We start from the raw sequence: 15,168 nt of genomic DNA on the forward strand, positions 1-15,168 counted from the left end.
AGCCCCTCAACAGCTCTCAACACAAACTGACCATTAAAAGCTTTGCAAAGGGGATATTTACATATTGCATTGAACTATATGACACAGAAATTCACTCAGCATTATACGGTCTAATGCAGTGAATATGTTTATTTTGATTACAGAGGCCCACGCTAGTTAATTCTTTTTGAATTCTTCTGGGGAATGGGAACAACACGGCCCATTTTAATTACTCAATCAGACAAGTGATTTGCTTAATTATGGATTCCGAGTTTAGGGAGTTGTTTAATTGCTATGAGCACAGGTTAACAGTAATGCTTTTCAGCTTTTAGATGAGAGCAGGGAGGACAAAGGGTGATCAAAGCTCCACATGGTGGACAAATAAAGACTTTTCAGAAAGATGAACACAAAGTATCATAATAACCTCTTCCACACTGCACTACAGCCCACTAGTCATGCTTTCATCACCCTGATCCTCTTTCTCTCCCACTAATGCTTAAATGTGCCTGGAGAAAACTGTGATAAATCTGCTGATGCCTGTGCCTCTACTCATCTCAGTGATGATGACACTACTCCCATTGCCATTGCAAAGTGCTACAAAGTAAATATGAAGAGGAAGCTCAGCTGATGTATGACAAAGCAGCACTTTTTGAACTGGAGAGGGACAGGAAGGGAGGGAAATAAGAGACAGAAAAAAAATGCATTTGGTGAGTAAGGGATAAGCAATTTGGAGAAATATGATAGTGAGAGAGAGGGTAAAGCAGATCAGAACAACAGCACTGCCATCTCTTTTCTATCAGAACAGCCACACAAAGAAATGTCTGACCTCTGGACCAACTACGGCGCAACTTCACATAGCTCCTTGATGTTTTCCACTACTCCAGTGCTTCACTTTCCTCTTTGAATAGAAAATCTGCACCTTATTGTCTTAGACTGACTGTGCCAACTATGGCACAAAACAGCTTTTCCACTTGAATTCAACACCTTAACTACAGAGGATCCGAAAGTGTGACAGAGGCAAAATTCTGGGTATTACTTTCTGGTCTTACTTTATTGCCTCACAGTCAATTTTAACTGCTGGAACTGCATTTCCAACTATCTACAACAGAGGAGTAAAGTGCAAAGCTAGCCTGGCAACATATTTAGAAAGTCAGCAATTATGAAAAAAACAGTGCCAAGGTTGAATAGGTTTCCTTCGGAAGGAAAAAAAATGAAGTAGACAGACATACACTTGGGTGTTTCCCCAGTCGAAAAATCTATAATGAATACGGTATATTACCAAAAGTATCCACTCATCCATCCAGATTACTGAATTCAGATGTTCAAGTCACTCCAATGTTAGTATTCATCTAGACATTGAAAACTCAATGGCCAAATGAACAGAATCAGCAGAATTCAGAATTCTGGGATTCCCTTACCTGGATGATTGAGTATGCATCAACACACATAAGAATCACCAGTTAACCTAAAATTCATGTCTCTGGACCTTCTGTCTGTGAGGTAACAGTGCTAACCACTGCACCACTGTGCTCCCTAAAATGATAAAAATTTGAATTCAAAATGAAGTGTACATATCCTAGCTTGCTGTGCATACACACATACAAGCAAACATTTGTACATTCATACAAAACATTCAAACCATGAGCAAAATTAAAGGGCACCTGCCAATAAAAGTAAAAAGTCGCCATTTCTTTTAGCAAAATGCCACAAAAAAAAAAATCTAAACATTTACAACAAATAAAATATTCAGCTGACATGATGGAATGAGCTTGAACTCTTGGCTAATGTCTTAACCTCAAAAGGATTATGGTCTAATTAGCTAGGTTTACATCTTGTTTAGCATAATACACTAATCATTTTATAAATAACTTGTAATTAGAGTCAAAAGGGGGGATAAAAGAGGATGTGCTTAGGGTGGGCCTAGCTTGTGATTGACAGGTCTCTTCCTTATCAGCTTGCAGTGAATTCTCACTCAAGTGAAGGCTTCATAACAGGTCAGCACAATCACATCTGTCGATGTCCATCTTTTACATACAGCCTATGTATCGAATAAGTTAAAGTTCTGTTCTGTGATTTCCACTCTAGTTACATATAAAAGGGTCACTCAAAGGTAAAGTTAGAATTAACATAGATGTCTTACTTATGTCTCTCACATAGTGTGCAGCCTCATTTTGGATGCTGCCGTTTGCTGTTCTCCCACTTAACAAAGATGTTGAATTCCTTGGAGCAAAGCTGCCCATAGATTTTCATGGTAGCTGGTTTTCAGTTAGAAAAAAGTAGCTTAAGGCATATGCAAAAAAGAAATCACTAAATGTAGTGACAGAGATGTCTGGCACCCAAGCTGAGATGGTCTACGTTTCCACATTAAAAATAAATACAATAAAACACCAAATACCCATTTCTTAACGAGCTTCTTCTTATGAAATTATTACCCTGGAGAGAGACACACACTGAGTCAATCAATACATTGCAGTTTTTTCTAAATAGGACATTTTGTACTAATCACAAGAATTACTATTTGGTGTGTTCCAGCATTCACTGTTTTTGAAGTGCTTACTAACCTTATTTATAGGTTATGTTTTAGGGAGTGCGCTAATCATGCACATTGCCGGATCACCTGCTTTCATGCTCCATTTTAGCTCCTCTATCTCTTTAAGGTTCTCCTCTTAAAAAGCCCAGTGTAGCTACTGGCTAAAAACACAGGAGCTCAATGATAACCTTCTGAAACAGGCTTGGTATGTAAACCTAGAAAGGAGAGATTCATGAGAAGTCACTACAATACACATGCACTAATAATTAGCATTCAGTTTTACATCACAGGTCCAAACTGTCGGCATTCAGTCAGAGCTAATACTAATGTTAACCACTTCAGGCATACTGTTAATATGTCCTGTTTCTTCTAAGATTCCTTCAATTATCATTTTACACATATACATTAGGTTTGGTCCAATCATCCTATCGCCCGCTGTAGCATCACCATAACCATGATAATGATATTAATTTAATAACTCAATAGGGAAATTAGCTAAAAATCACCCTGTCTGACAAGCCTTCGCCAATCACTTTGACCATTGTCAATTTCTAATGTCCTCATCTATTAGCATGACCCTTGTATACCCTAGCAACAGGTGTTAATGGCGACTGTAGCTGTCGCACATGTGGCAGCACAAAGAAGACAAGATGGTAGTGTTAGTGTTATATTAGCTTTGTTTTGCACAGAGACTAAACAGACAGGTATTCACCTATTGTGGGCTCTTCATTTTTGTCAAATCCTGCAAGTGCATCAACACATATTTAATCTTGTAACAGTTGGAGGATTTGGCATGGTTCGCTGAGGCACAGTTGAGATATTTTAGAGTTTAGAACAAGAAATAATAGTTGGCTGTGATACAGATGGTTTCATCTGAAGTAAGTTTTTGTTTGACAGCTAGCTGCTTGGCAGTGTGTTATATAGTGAGGTATAGAACTGAAGCATTGCAGGTGGCTAAAACAGCAGGGTTTTATTGGTGGACACATTAAATCCTTTTATCGGTGGACTTTGCAAAATTTTATATGCAAACAAAGCAAAAATCTAAAAAGCATAATGTGTGTAAATTATGTGTTTTGAATGGGAAAGCACAGGATGAGTCTTTGCAGTGACATTTTGATTTTTTGGGGGTCCCGGGAGGAATAATGGTGTGCAGGATAAACGGTCGTGGCAGGTTAAAGGTGAGAAAATATATGAGGAATATAAAGGAGAGGTGGATGAAGAGCAAAGCAGGAAAATACAGAGTCTTGCTGTGTCACAGAGAGATAGAGGGATAAAGGTCTTCATCTGCCCAGTAGGGGAAGAGAGGGGGAGCTGTGAGATCAGCAAGGTTTCTGTCGATTAAAAAAAAAAAAAAAAAAAATCAGAAGAGGTCATTTCCACCACTCTGAACGCGGACCCCACAGGCAAGGTCTTTCAACTCTGCAGAGCAGCTCACAGAAAGGGACCAAATCTGAACAACCAAAAAATAAATAAATAAATTCGACAGCATCAACTCTTTTGGTGCACTACAATCATAATACATCAACTAAAAGATACTTTAAACTGCCAGGGAAGTGAAATACGAATGAGCGAATAGCCAATTGAGATAACTTTTTGATTGGCTGGGACAGATTTTCTAGTTTCCTGGAATATATACACTTCCTCAAGCCTAGTAGAAAATCCTGACATATGGACAGGTACATTAATCTCAAATAACTACAGGGCAAGGCAAGTTTTTTAAAGTAGGAGAAATTGAGGAAGATAAATGATACAGAGGAGATGGAACAACATTAAACAGGCAGAAGAAGACACAGAAAAGCACACAGGGAAGATGTGAAGAGTGAGGGGATGAAGATAAATGTGATAGGGTGGTGGGAGGAAACCCAAGTGAGGGAGAAAGAGCCGTTTCCAGTTCAAACAAACTGATACATTGCGAGATGTGAGAAGGCTGCTGTGTTTACTCTAAAAAGGAAAGTGAGATGAACAAATGCAAAGTGGAGAGGTAAGAAGTAAAGGGGTAAAGGGAAGCAAAAATAGCCAGAAAAGGAGGAAAGGTTAAAGCTGACACCTTGGCTAGCTGTGGAAGATTGAGGAGGAGTGATTTGAGGAAAGAATGGAAATAAAGAAAGAATGAGGAGTTGAGATAGTGTTGAAGAAAGGCATGTTATGTTGGAGATGGAGAGAGAAAATGACAGGCACGAAGACACGGTGGGTAATATGAATTCATGTAGGCAGCTGATGGACAGTTGAATGTCAGGTTGGCAGTCATTTTTGTAAACAGCGACACTGAGTGTCCTCATCTCATCACACTGCTATGGCTGGAAGGAAAAAAACAAGCAAACGATGGGAAGAGAGATGAAAGAGGCGCATAGTGTGTGTTTGACTGAATCAAAGACAGACGAGGAGTGACTGACTCAGTCACATTTGAGGTCATACAGATTATAAACGCTAGAGATCAGAAACAGCAGAATCTCAAAGGCCAACAGACCAGAGTATAAATGAATTTGAGACGCCAGGAAAGGCGCTGTGTCAATATTCAGCTCTCTTAATGTTGTTAACACCTAAGCCCATGAGGCTCACTGGCAGAAACAAAGAACACATTTACATGAAATCTAATATCATAAAGCTTGTTATGAACTTAGAACAGTCCTGTTTCCAGTGATTCTGTTTATATGCTTCAAATTTTCAGAATTAGGGACTATATTTAAAGCACATACGATGAACATGTGTCACAATGTATCGTGTCTTTTGGAGCAGCAGATGTCTGCCCCCCTCCCTGACCCTGGTTCTGCCGTAGGTTTCTTCTTGTTGGAAGCGAGTTTTTCCTTCCCACTGTCGCAAAGTGCTTGCTTTTATGGGATCGTCTGAATGTTGGGGTTTTCTCTGTTATTGTAAGGTCTTTGCCATACAATATAAAGCATCATCATTGTAAAACGTATAAAGTTCAATTTGAGGACTGTTTAGTGGACAATGTCAAAAACAGTCTAAACAAGGGAATTTAAAACAATTAATGACATTCTTTAAAAATTAATCATAATTTAAATGCTGCTCAACTGTTTGGCGCCTCATATCGTGCACTGTGAATACTGCGCATTATACTCTCCCCAGCCACCTCCTTTAGCTCGTTCAGGGGAACACAGAGGTATTCCCAGACTAGCTGGAAGATGGTATCTCTCTAGTGTATCGTGGATCTATCCCGGGGTCTCCTTCTGATGGGACATATCCGGAACACCTCACCCAGGGACAGCTCAACTGGCTCCTTTTGACGTAGCGGAGAAGCAGCTCTACTCTGAGCTTCTCCCAAATAACTGAACCCGTCCCCCTTTCGGAGAAAGCTCATTTCGGCTATTACGTCTGCGAACTAATTCTTTCACCTTCAAAATAACGTACAATAATAGATTAACGTTTTTTGGCACTTTTCAATAACTGTGTCGGGACTGCATCTCCATCTAGTAGCAGATGGCTGCATATCATTTAGGACTATAGATGGCACGATACCACTTTTTTATGTCCGATACCGATATCATAAATTTTGATATCTGCCGATACCGATATGAATCCGATATAGTGTGTTTTTAATCAATAAAACTGTTTTTTTTTATATCTTGCTGCATTTTGTATAAGTTCATACTCAAGTTTAAATAAACAACAATACTAAAGCTATTCTGTTATACCTGTATGTAAAAAGTACAACAAAATATTTCATAGTAATAGCAATACTGATCAATTTAATAAACTTAAACCTACTCCATCCTCCCTATTCTGGTATTTTAAAGAGTACTTAGTGGAAATATTAAGCAACCTAACTAATAGGGTTCCAAACTCCCAGCACCTCATGAGCACTCCCACCTCATGATGCTTAATCGACGTAATCAACTTTAATTTGATGCAGTGTGGGGAAAAAATGCATAGAAATCAATTATTTTTCAAGAATAATTAAATAGATTCAACATCTTTCTTCTACAGAATTGCAGACTGCACAGATGGTATCTTCCCAAAGGAAAATGTAGTATAGCTTACTAGGGCATATTAGACTTAATAGTTAATATATACAGTAATGGACTTCTATTCATTTTACATCAGATTAAAACTTTGGGTGTAAGATTCAGATAATTATTTATTAAAAGCTAGACATTTTAAATGAGAATAAGAAAGAAAAGTATGTCTTTGTGCCCCCTTTTCCCTGTTAATGCCCTATCGCCCCCCTGGCTAAACTTTGCTAGATCCGCCCCTGCACAGTTAACAGCCGTCAGCTGCGTAGAAAAAGATCCTGGTGTAGAAAGTAATATTAAATAAATTCTAACAACAGCTTATCAAGCTTAAACGTGCTGCTGTTGTTCAGCCGCTGGTTTCCTCTTTCTGGTGCAAAGTGATCCAAAAACAAAGAAGAGAGACAGACTCGCAACAGAAAAGCCGATCAGCTGATCATTAATCAGTTTCACGATTGAAGTAGCAGCAGGAGAGGGAGGGAGAGAGAAGAGGCAGTCGCTCCATATATCGGTTGTTAAGCTTAGCGTGGGAATGCTTTACAAACATTCAGAGATAAACTTATACACTTGCTTTACTTCTCTCTGGGATAACTTCAGAGATGAAATGCTGGTTTGGTAGTGAGGCTACAAATACACACAGCCGCTCTATCACGTGAGGCATACTGCTCCGACATGCTACGGTTATGAGCCGAGTTGCGCCGTGTTGCAAGTTTTGTGAGGTGCTTTTCTGATATTTAATGGATCGGATTACATTTTTTATTTCTCTCCGATATCCGATCCAGTAATTTAGGTCAGTATCGGACCGATACCGATACGTAATATCGGATCGGTCCATCTCTATTTAGGACACAACAATTTGCCGGCATTCGGTATCCATTATGTTAACAATTAGAATATTTGTTGGCTACCCGCACACATTCCAAGACCTGGTGCTACACAAATAAAATGCAATTTAATGTAAATTGAATTATCAGTACTTGCACAGAGAACATGATAAAGAGAAGAACCTGTGAGCTGTGTTCAGGGCTATTTTGATCAATAATTATATTGTAAATCTTGATTATTTAACACAAAAGTAACTTCGCAAACAAGAATTTACTGAACTCGAACTTTTAATTTTATTCAAATGATGAACTCTGAGGACTTTTTTCAAAGCTCATCCTGCAAGGGGAGCCACTGGTCCCTGACAGGTTGCAGCCATCTCCAGCATGGGAGTCACCAAGATACAGAGGTGGCAGCTGACTTGGGCTCCTCAGGAGACTGCACATTAGCCCCGGGCAAGACAGAGTTAGCGCGACAAAAAACTGTCGTGTGCTGCCGAATGCATACCAGGTGACAGACCCTGATCTCATACCTAGTGATCTGTAGGCAAAGGGAGCTGCAGGCAACCATTAATAGTCCTTTCACAGGTTCACCTTTGAAAACCTTGGGAGTTGTGCTTACTCTAGAAAAATCTTGTTGGCCAAAGGTTCTCTTTTAGTCATCTTGGCTTGCTTTTGGAGGGGTGAAAGCACACTGTCTTAAAGCAAAGGGATGTGCCTGATCTATAACACGAGAAACAAAACAACTGTCGCAGCTCTAATTAACAGGCTAATGACATAATCTTGGCAGTAATCAGAGTTTTTCAAACATAGGAATTTTTTCACTAGCATTCATTGTTTAAAAACATGGGGTGCGATAAACGTTAAGGGTAGCTTAACTATTGAATATTTTGGTTATTAATTTGTTGGGAATTCTAGCATTCACTTTTCACACTCAAGTTCACCTAACTTGCCAACTTATCAACTGCCACTAGATTTACTAGACTTTTAGTGCATTGTAAGTGTCTTTTTTCCATTAAAAAAGCATCTTGATGAAAATCTATGAACAGAACTGCTTTGCAATAAAGTCTTGCTTTCCTGCAGCTTTCCTGCTCTCTCTCTCACACTGCTGTGTGACAGAGAGTAAGTGGTGCACTGAAAGAGAAAAAAAAGTAAGACTTTCTACTCCTAACTTTCTCTTCGAGTCATCATTTCACATCCAAATGGAGCTAAAAAATCCCTGCACATATGTCTGGAAGTCTTGTGTATGGGTATTTTGCCATGCTTATAAAACCAGACTCTTGTTGGTTGACCAAATTGAGAGCTAAGGCGGAAATACCCAGTGTCAGCCTTAAGCTTGAGAGGTTGGTGTTTAAAAGCCTAAAACTGTAGTGTAAAGACAGATCAAGGGTATATTTGTCCAGGAATGTATTCAGCCTGAGGTCCTAAAACGGCAGCCTGCTGGGTTCACCCTTTTCCTCCTTGCTGCCAAGCTCTGCAGCAGAGTGGGAGAAATCTGTGGGAGTGACCTTTGGTAAAGCAAAGCACTTCACTCCCTGCCTGAGTGTGTAAAGGTTTTATGTTAAGGTCAAGTGATTGAGACTCATATCAGCTGGGTCCTACTGGCAGGGGGTGGGAGGACTATACCCCTAGAAAAAAGATCCGAAAAGGAGGACAAATAGATTTTCATGTGTAAATTTTTTTCTGAGATTATGTTTTGTTTCCTATTTTTTTCTTGCGAGACAAAACCGAAACAAATATCAGAGCTGCATAAGTGTAACTCTGTCCAAACAGCAGAAGACAGAAAGAGAGAGGAAGCTGATCTCTTCACTTCCAGCATGAAGTGAAAGTATCATAGGCTTCATCATCAGGACATAACGGTATCACAGCAAAGTCACAACATTTGATGTTTTTTTTTTTTCCCCTTTCTTTTTAAAAATGTATATAGTTAAGCTAATTTTAGGGCACTCTTTTAAATGTGTAAAAAGGCTAATAACAAAAGAAAGCTAATAATATACATTAGAAAGATGAAGGGTCCATTTTATGCCACTTAACAGTGAAGGTCAAATGCAACATTTCTTGTTACACGCCTGATGATGGACAGATGTACGGATGGAAAGATCTAGAGCTTGTAACATGTATCCTAAGTCTTATGTTACCATCATTATCAAATCCCTTAATGCTTACACGTGGCGGGTCACTTGTCTAAACTGTATTTATTACATAGACAAACGCAGCCAAACAATAATGCAATCAAGAACAACCCAATTCTCCAATATTTTTGATGTTTGTTATTTTAACTTGACTTCAATATCTCTCAAAACTATCGATTTACACCATGCATGTGTGTGGACTGTGGCAGAAGGCCGGAAAACATGTGAGAATACATTCAGACACAGAGAGAACGATCTACACAAATAAAGGTCCCTGCTGGGAGGTGACAAAACCAACCACCACACTGCCTGTCTCTCAAAACTATGTCTGTATCATTACTGAACCACAAAGGGGAGGCAGTTTGACATTTTCAAGTTAAAAATTCATAGAAACAAGTCAAAGACAGGTAAATATATCTGTTTTTTGCATGTTAATCTACAAGTTTTGAGATTTTAGGTAACGGGTTAAGGATTAAATTGAAATTAAAATGAAAAATGTAGGATTTTTTTAAATGCTGAAAACACAAGCTTTACTTGCTGCAACAGTTTGCCTACTTTTCCTTTTTGTTAATTAAAAGGTTTAACTAGTTTTCTGTCTGGACTTTGACCAATGCTCAAATTCCTGCACTGTCAGGTTAAAACACCAACAATAGTCTCATTGAAAAGGTGAATGTCTCCAATATAAAGGGATTTGAATAACAGCTCAAAATATGGCAGTCTCCTCCAAAGGGAAATCCCCAGGGAAGATTATACAGAGCATTTCATTTTACAATCCATCTATATGCACACCAAGCTCAAGCTGAATGACCTATTAAGGTGTGACACAGCACCAGGACAGTCCTGTTCCCCATTACCTGCTCCTGAATCAAGAAGCACACTGTGCCATTCTTCAAAGCTTTAAAGTCTTCAAAGAGAGAGGACGAACAATGGAAACTGGAGTGCAAAAAGAAAGAACATGACTAAGGGAGAGGAAAGACAAATGGAAGACGAAGGACTAAAATCTTGTCTTTTAAAGGATAGTCTTCTGAAACAGCTGTGACATTTCAAAAGGCCAGACTTCCTGAGAGGCACTGACTTTTCTTCTATTAGAGTAGGACACTCCATGATTACACATATCAATAACATCTGAACACAGGCCCTGTCCTTTGTATAAGACAAGTTCCACAACCAAAAGATCATATCAGTTGTTTGTCCCCAGCATTTGAAATGACCCATGAAAGTATTTTTTAAAAATATGTAGGATTGGTTCCACTTTAAAAGAGGGACAACGTCACCAGGCCTGACTAGTACTGAACAAGTTTTCAGTTGCAACAAATGACAACGACGACGACGACAACAACAAAAAGGAAAAAGATGATGGTTTAAAACATTCACAATGTAGAAACATGTTAAACTCTATTTTCTAGGATAACAGGGTGACATGGACATAAGGACCAATGATTTATGGGGTTGCTTTCCAGTGGAGAACAATATTATGTAATATAAGCCACGTAATGTGAATCTTTCTCTTACTGTGTGTGAGTGTAAAAAAGAAACCAAAAGATAACAATGCTCTGTCTCCAGTCTTTCTGCAGCCCTCTTTAAAGGATCTGCTGGTCAGTCAATTGACATAACCTGATTACAAGCAACAAACAGGATGTCTCTTTGCAGGCATTTAACTGAAATTTAAGCAATAACTGATACAAACATGCAAACATGTGTGTGAGTTCAAGTTTCAAGCAGCCAACCAAACATATCGTATTTCCCGGACTACAAAGCGCACCTGAATATTAGCCGCACAAGCTAAAATCAGGGGAAAATCCTGTTTTGTACATACATTAGCCGCACCTGACCAAAAGCCGCAGGTGTTTCAATGTTGACTTATCATATGTAAAAGAATATACACAAAGGGAATTGTCAGGAAAGAGATGGCTGTTTGGAGACACACCCCTTTTATTAATATTTTGAAAAACAAGTTATGGGTACATATTTGCATAACTTTTTAGGTATATGTACAAGTAGCGGTAATTACAAGTAGGACACATGTACTGTGCTTCATAAATGAGTAACAAATGTAGTACATAACAATAACCTGCAGCACACCAGAAAAATAGATTCAGACTACCTTTTAGGCTCAGGTGCAGTGACACAGCTTTAACAAGAAGAAAAGTCAGTCATTCACCACCATCTTTCTCTTCTTCCTGCGCACTAAAACCACCAAAGTCCTCTTCTCCAGTGTCGGATATGAACAGGTTCAGGGTGGCTTCGTCATCCACTCTCAGCTTCTTTCCTTCGTTGTCACTTTCAAAACCAAAGAAATCCTCGTTGTCAGTGTCGGAGTCGAACACCCTCAGAAGGGCCGTGGCGGTGTCTTCCTCTCCATCATGCAACAGTCCAGCCCTTTGAAATCCGTTGGTGATCGTGGATGTTTTCACACTTTTCCACGCTGTCAGAATCCACCGGTGGAATTGAGTATAACTTGCTTTTCGCAAGTTTATCGCCGCTCGTCATCCACGACTCCCGCTGAACACATAGCGCTACTTTGAAGTTTGTTTTTCGCGCTACTTGTACGGCACTATGTTGCCTGGCGGATGGACATGTGACCAACATACCACTCTTGAACCCCGATACTGTGTGTCTGATCACATGCCCTTCCGCCAGGCAACGTAGTGCCGTACAACAGCGGAACAAACAAAACAAATCGTCTTACGATATGACAAAAATCATGGACAATCCATAGAAAAGCCGCACCTGACTAAAAGCCGCAGGGTTCAAAGCTGGTGCAAAAAGTAGCGGCTTATAGCCCGACAATTACGGTAATACAGACAGAAAAATAAACTTGCTTGAAAGTTTTTCATTGAACAGTGCAAACTGTTTTTTAGTGGATTTCTTCCTGTTTTTATTTTTTAGAATTTGTTTCAGGGCGGCGGGGTGGGGGTAATCGTTAGTTTTTAGAGTAAGACAATATTTTTTTACAACCTCATACACATTTATGGTGGGAATTTTATTGAAAGTAAATGAACTAAACTGTAATGTATCCTAAGAGCTGTTTAATTAGGATGCAGAGATAACATAAAGCCTTGTTCATATCTTTAACCCAATAATTCAAATGCAGCAACTATAACAGTTTTAGTTTCTTACTAAAAGCTTCTTTTTTTTAAGTCAAATTCAAGCACCTTGTTATTTACCTTTAAAGAAATTTCAAATTCATTTTTAAAGAAACAGACTTCAAACCAGCTGTTAAATCTGTCCACCAATCATCTGGTCATTTTAACTGGACTAATTATATAGTGTTATTTAATGCTGTTTAAGGAGACATTGTAGAGACATTGGATGGAGTTGTGGTGCGGGGGTTAGCATTGTGGCCTCACAGCAAAAAGGTTCCTGGGTGGGGACTTTCAGTGCCAAGTGTGCAAATTCTTCATGCCTCTGTGGGTTTCCCCCAGGTACTTTCACTTCCTCCCAAAGTCTAAAGACACACATGTTAGGTTAACCGGTGATTTAAAATTATCCAGGGATGATATTGATAAAGTGTATTGCATGAAGCAACTGTATGATGTACGATATAGTTAAATATGACTTGTAGTTAAGACACTTCGAGTGCTCAATAAGACTTTCTAGTCTGGCAATAAAGATAACCATGTTCTCTCTGAATTACACATATGATAAAGGGTTTTTTTGAGTGATAAATGAAGAATGATTTACCGAACATGATGAATGAGTTTAACTTCACTTTTTCAGAGAGCTCTACTTCAACCTCGAAAGAGGATACAAGTACCATTGCAGCCTCACTAAAATGCCATAAATTGTGCAGCATGAGGTCAAAAGTATTTTTGGAAAAAGTGGCTTTTCACCAGATATTCTAAGACAGAGAAAGAAACAAAAAATACCATTTATAGACTGTTTGTTTGGTAAAATGTAAAATAGAAAACAAACAGGCCGCCCTGGGAGAGAGGCTGTTTATCTCCAACATATGTCTGTCTTTCTCTTTCTCCCTCTGACTCCATCTATGTGTCATTGAGTAATCACACTTTAACCTGTCCAGTTAACCTGATTTGGCCTTCATGTGCCAATTGGCATGGCATAAAGGAACCGAGCACCTCTTCCTGTTGCACATCATGCTGCATCAGTGACTCAGCATGTCCTGAGTCAATTAACCTTCCCTTTGAACAGGTGTGCAAATCATTTCTACGGGAAATCTCTCCTGTTTGCTCACAGTGAGTTCACAACACACCCAACAATGTCATACTGTAGGCAACATTAGGGAGTGCTCACACTTGGCAACTGATATCATGTCTGAGCACCTCTGACCCCCAAAATCCACACAAAATCATTGCGTACCATGGCCTGGCCTCTTGAGGTGGTGGGCTTGGTTCAGTTGGATTCATGATCAGTAAACATGTTACTGAACTACAGTGCTTTTTCAACAACAGCTCTCTCTGGTAACAAAAAAAGAAAGAAAAAAATCACTGGGTTAATTAACAGATAGATAAGAGGACACCGTGTTATTGTTTCCAAAATCGCACACAAAACACATTAAATCATGAATACTCTACATGGCAGAGAGAAGAGATGCTGAGCCAAACTGAAGCACTCAGATCTTTAAATACAATGTGTGCAGGCCAGTGGGCGAGAGGGAAAGGGGAACAATCGTTCTCAGCAAAGGTACAAGGCAATTATGCCCAATCTGATAATACCCTTAAATACCATCCACACATAAAGCGATTTGCTCATTGCTAGTGGTGCAACGGATCAAAACTCTCACGGTTCGGATCGGATCACGGTTTTAAGTCACGGATCGGATCAATATTCAGATCAGCAAATAAAAGAAAAAGACAAAGATTTTAACATTTACGTATTAACTTATTTAAGTATTTTTCGCCTATTAAAAACATTCAACTTATATTAGCAACACGTCTGCAAGATACTCTCCCCTCAGTAATTCATAGAGATCAAAACTGTTTTATATTGGGGCGTCAAGGTCTACATAATGTAAGAAGAGTCTTTAACATTATAGACGGACTAAACAATTCTTCAGAGAGGGCCTTTCTCTCACTGGATGCTGAAAAAGCATTCGATAGGGTCGAGTGACCTTATCTTTTTGATGTTCTGACTAGATTTGGTTATCGAGATGTGTTTCGAAGATGGATACAATTATTTATATTTATTTAAAAAAAACACCCAGCGCGCCCCTGCGGGCGGTTTATCCTTCAAGCTCGGGTCCTCTACCAGAGGCCTGGGAGCTTGAGGGTCCTGCGCAGTATCTTAGCTGTTCCCAGGACTGCGCTCTTCTGGACAGAGATCTCCGATGTTATTCCCGGGATCTGCTGGAGCCACTCGCCTAGCTTGGGAGTCACCGCACCTAGTGCTCCGATTACCACGGGGACCACCGTTACCTTCACCCTCCACATCCTCTCGAGCTCTTCTCTGAGCCCTTGGTATTTCTCCAGCTTCTCGTGTTCCTTCTTCCTGATATTGCTGTCATTCGGAACCGCTACATCGATCACTACGGCCGTCTTCTTCTGTTTGTCTACCACCACTATGTCCGGTTGGTTAGCCACCACCATTTTGTCCGTCTGTATCTGGAAGTCCCACAGGATCTTAGCTCGGTCATTCTCCACCACCCTTGGGGGCATCTCCCATTTTGACCTCGGGACTTCTAGGTTATACTCGGCACAGATGTTCCTGTACACTATGCCGGCCACTTGGTTATGGCGTTCCATGTATGCCTTGCCTGCTAGCATCTTGCACCCTGCTGT

The 15,168-nt window shown here is 39.7% G+C and overlaps 1 protein-coding gene across 9 annotated transcripts in view; it reads right to left on the minus strand.

The window, feature by feature from the left end:
- Positions 1-15,168, minus strand: part of gpat2 (glycerol-3-phosphate acyltransferase 2, mitochondrial) — a 184,977-nt gene that overhangs the window by 125,530 nt on the left and 44,279 nt on the right. Inside the window, exon 3 of one of the 9 annotated variants that reach the window (XM_026187656.1) lies at positions 13,751-13,848. The exons of the other annotated variants lie outside the window; for them this stretch is intronic. The gene's annotated coding sequence lies outside the window, so the exon portion shown is untranslated. The remainder of the gene's footprint in view (positions 1-13,750; positions 13,849-15,168) is intronic. 9 annotated transcript variants of the gene reach the window in all.

The sequence above is a fragment of the Astatotilapia calliptera genome, chromosome 12 (assembly GCF_900246225.1).
Source record: "Astatotilapia calliptera chromosome 12, fAstCal1.2, whole genome shotgun sequence".
NCBI lineage: Eukaryota > Metazoa > Chordata > Actinopteri > Cichliformes > Cichlidae > Astatotilapia > Astatotilapia calliptera.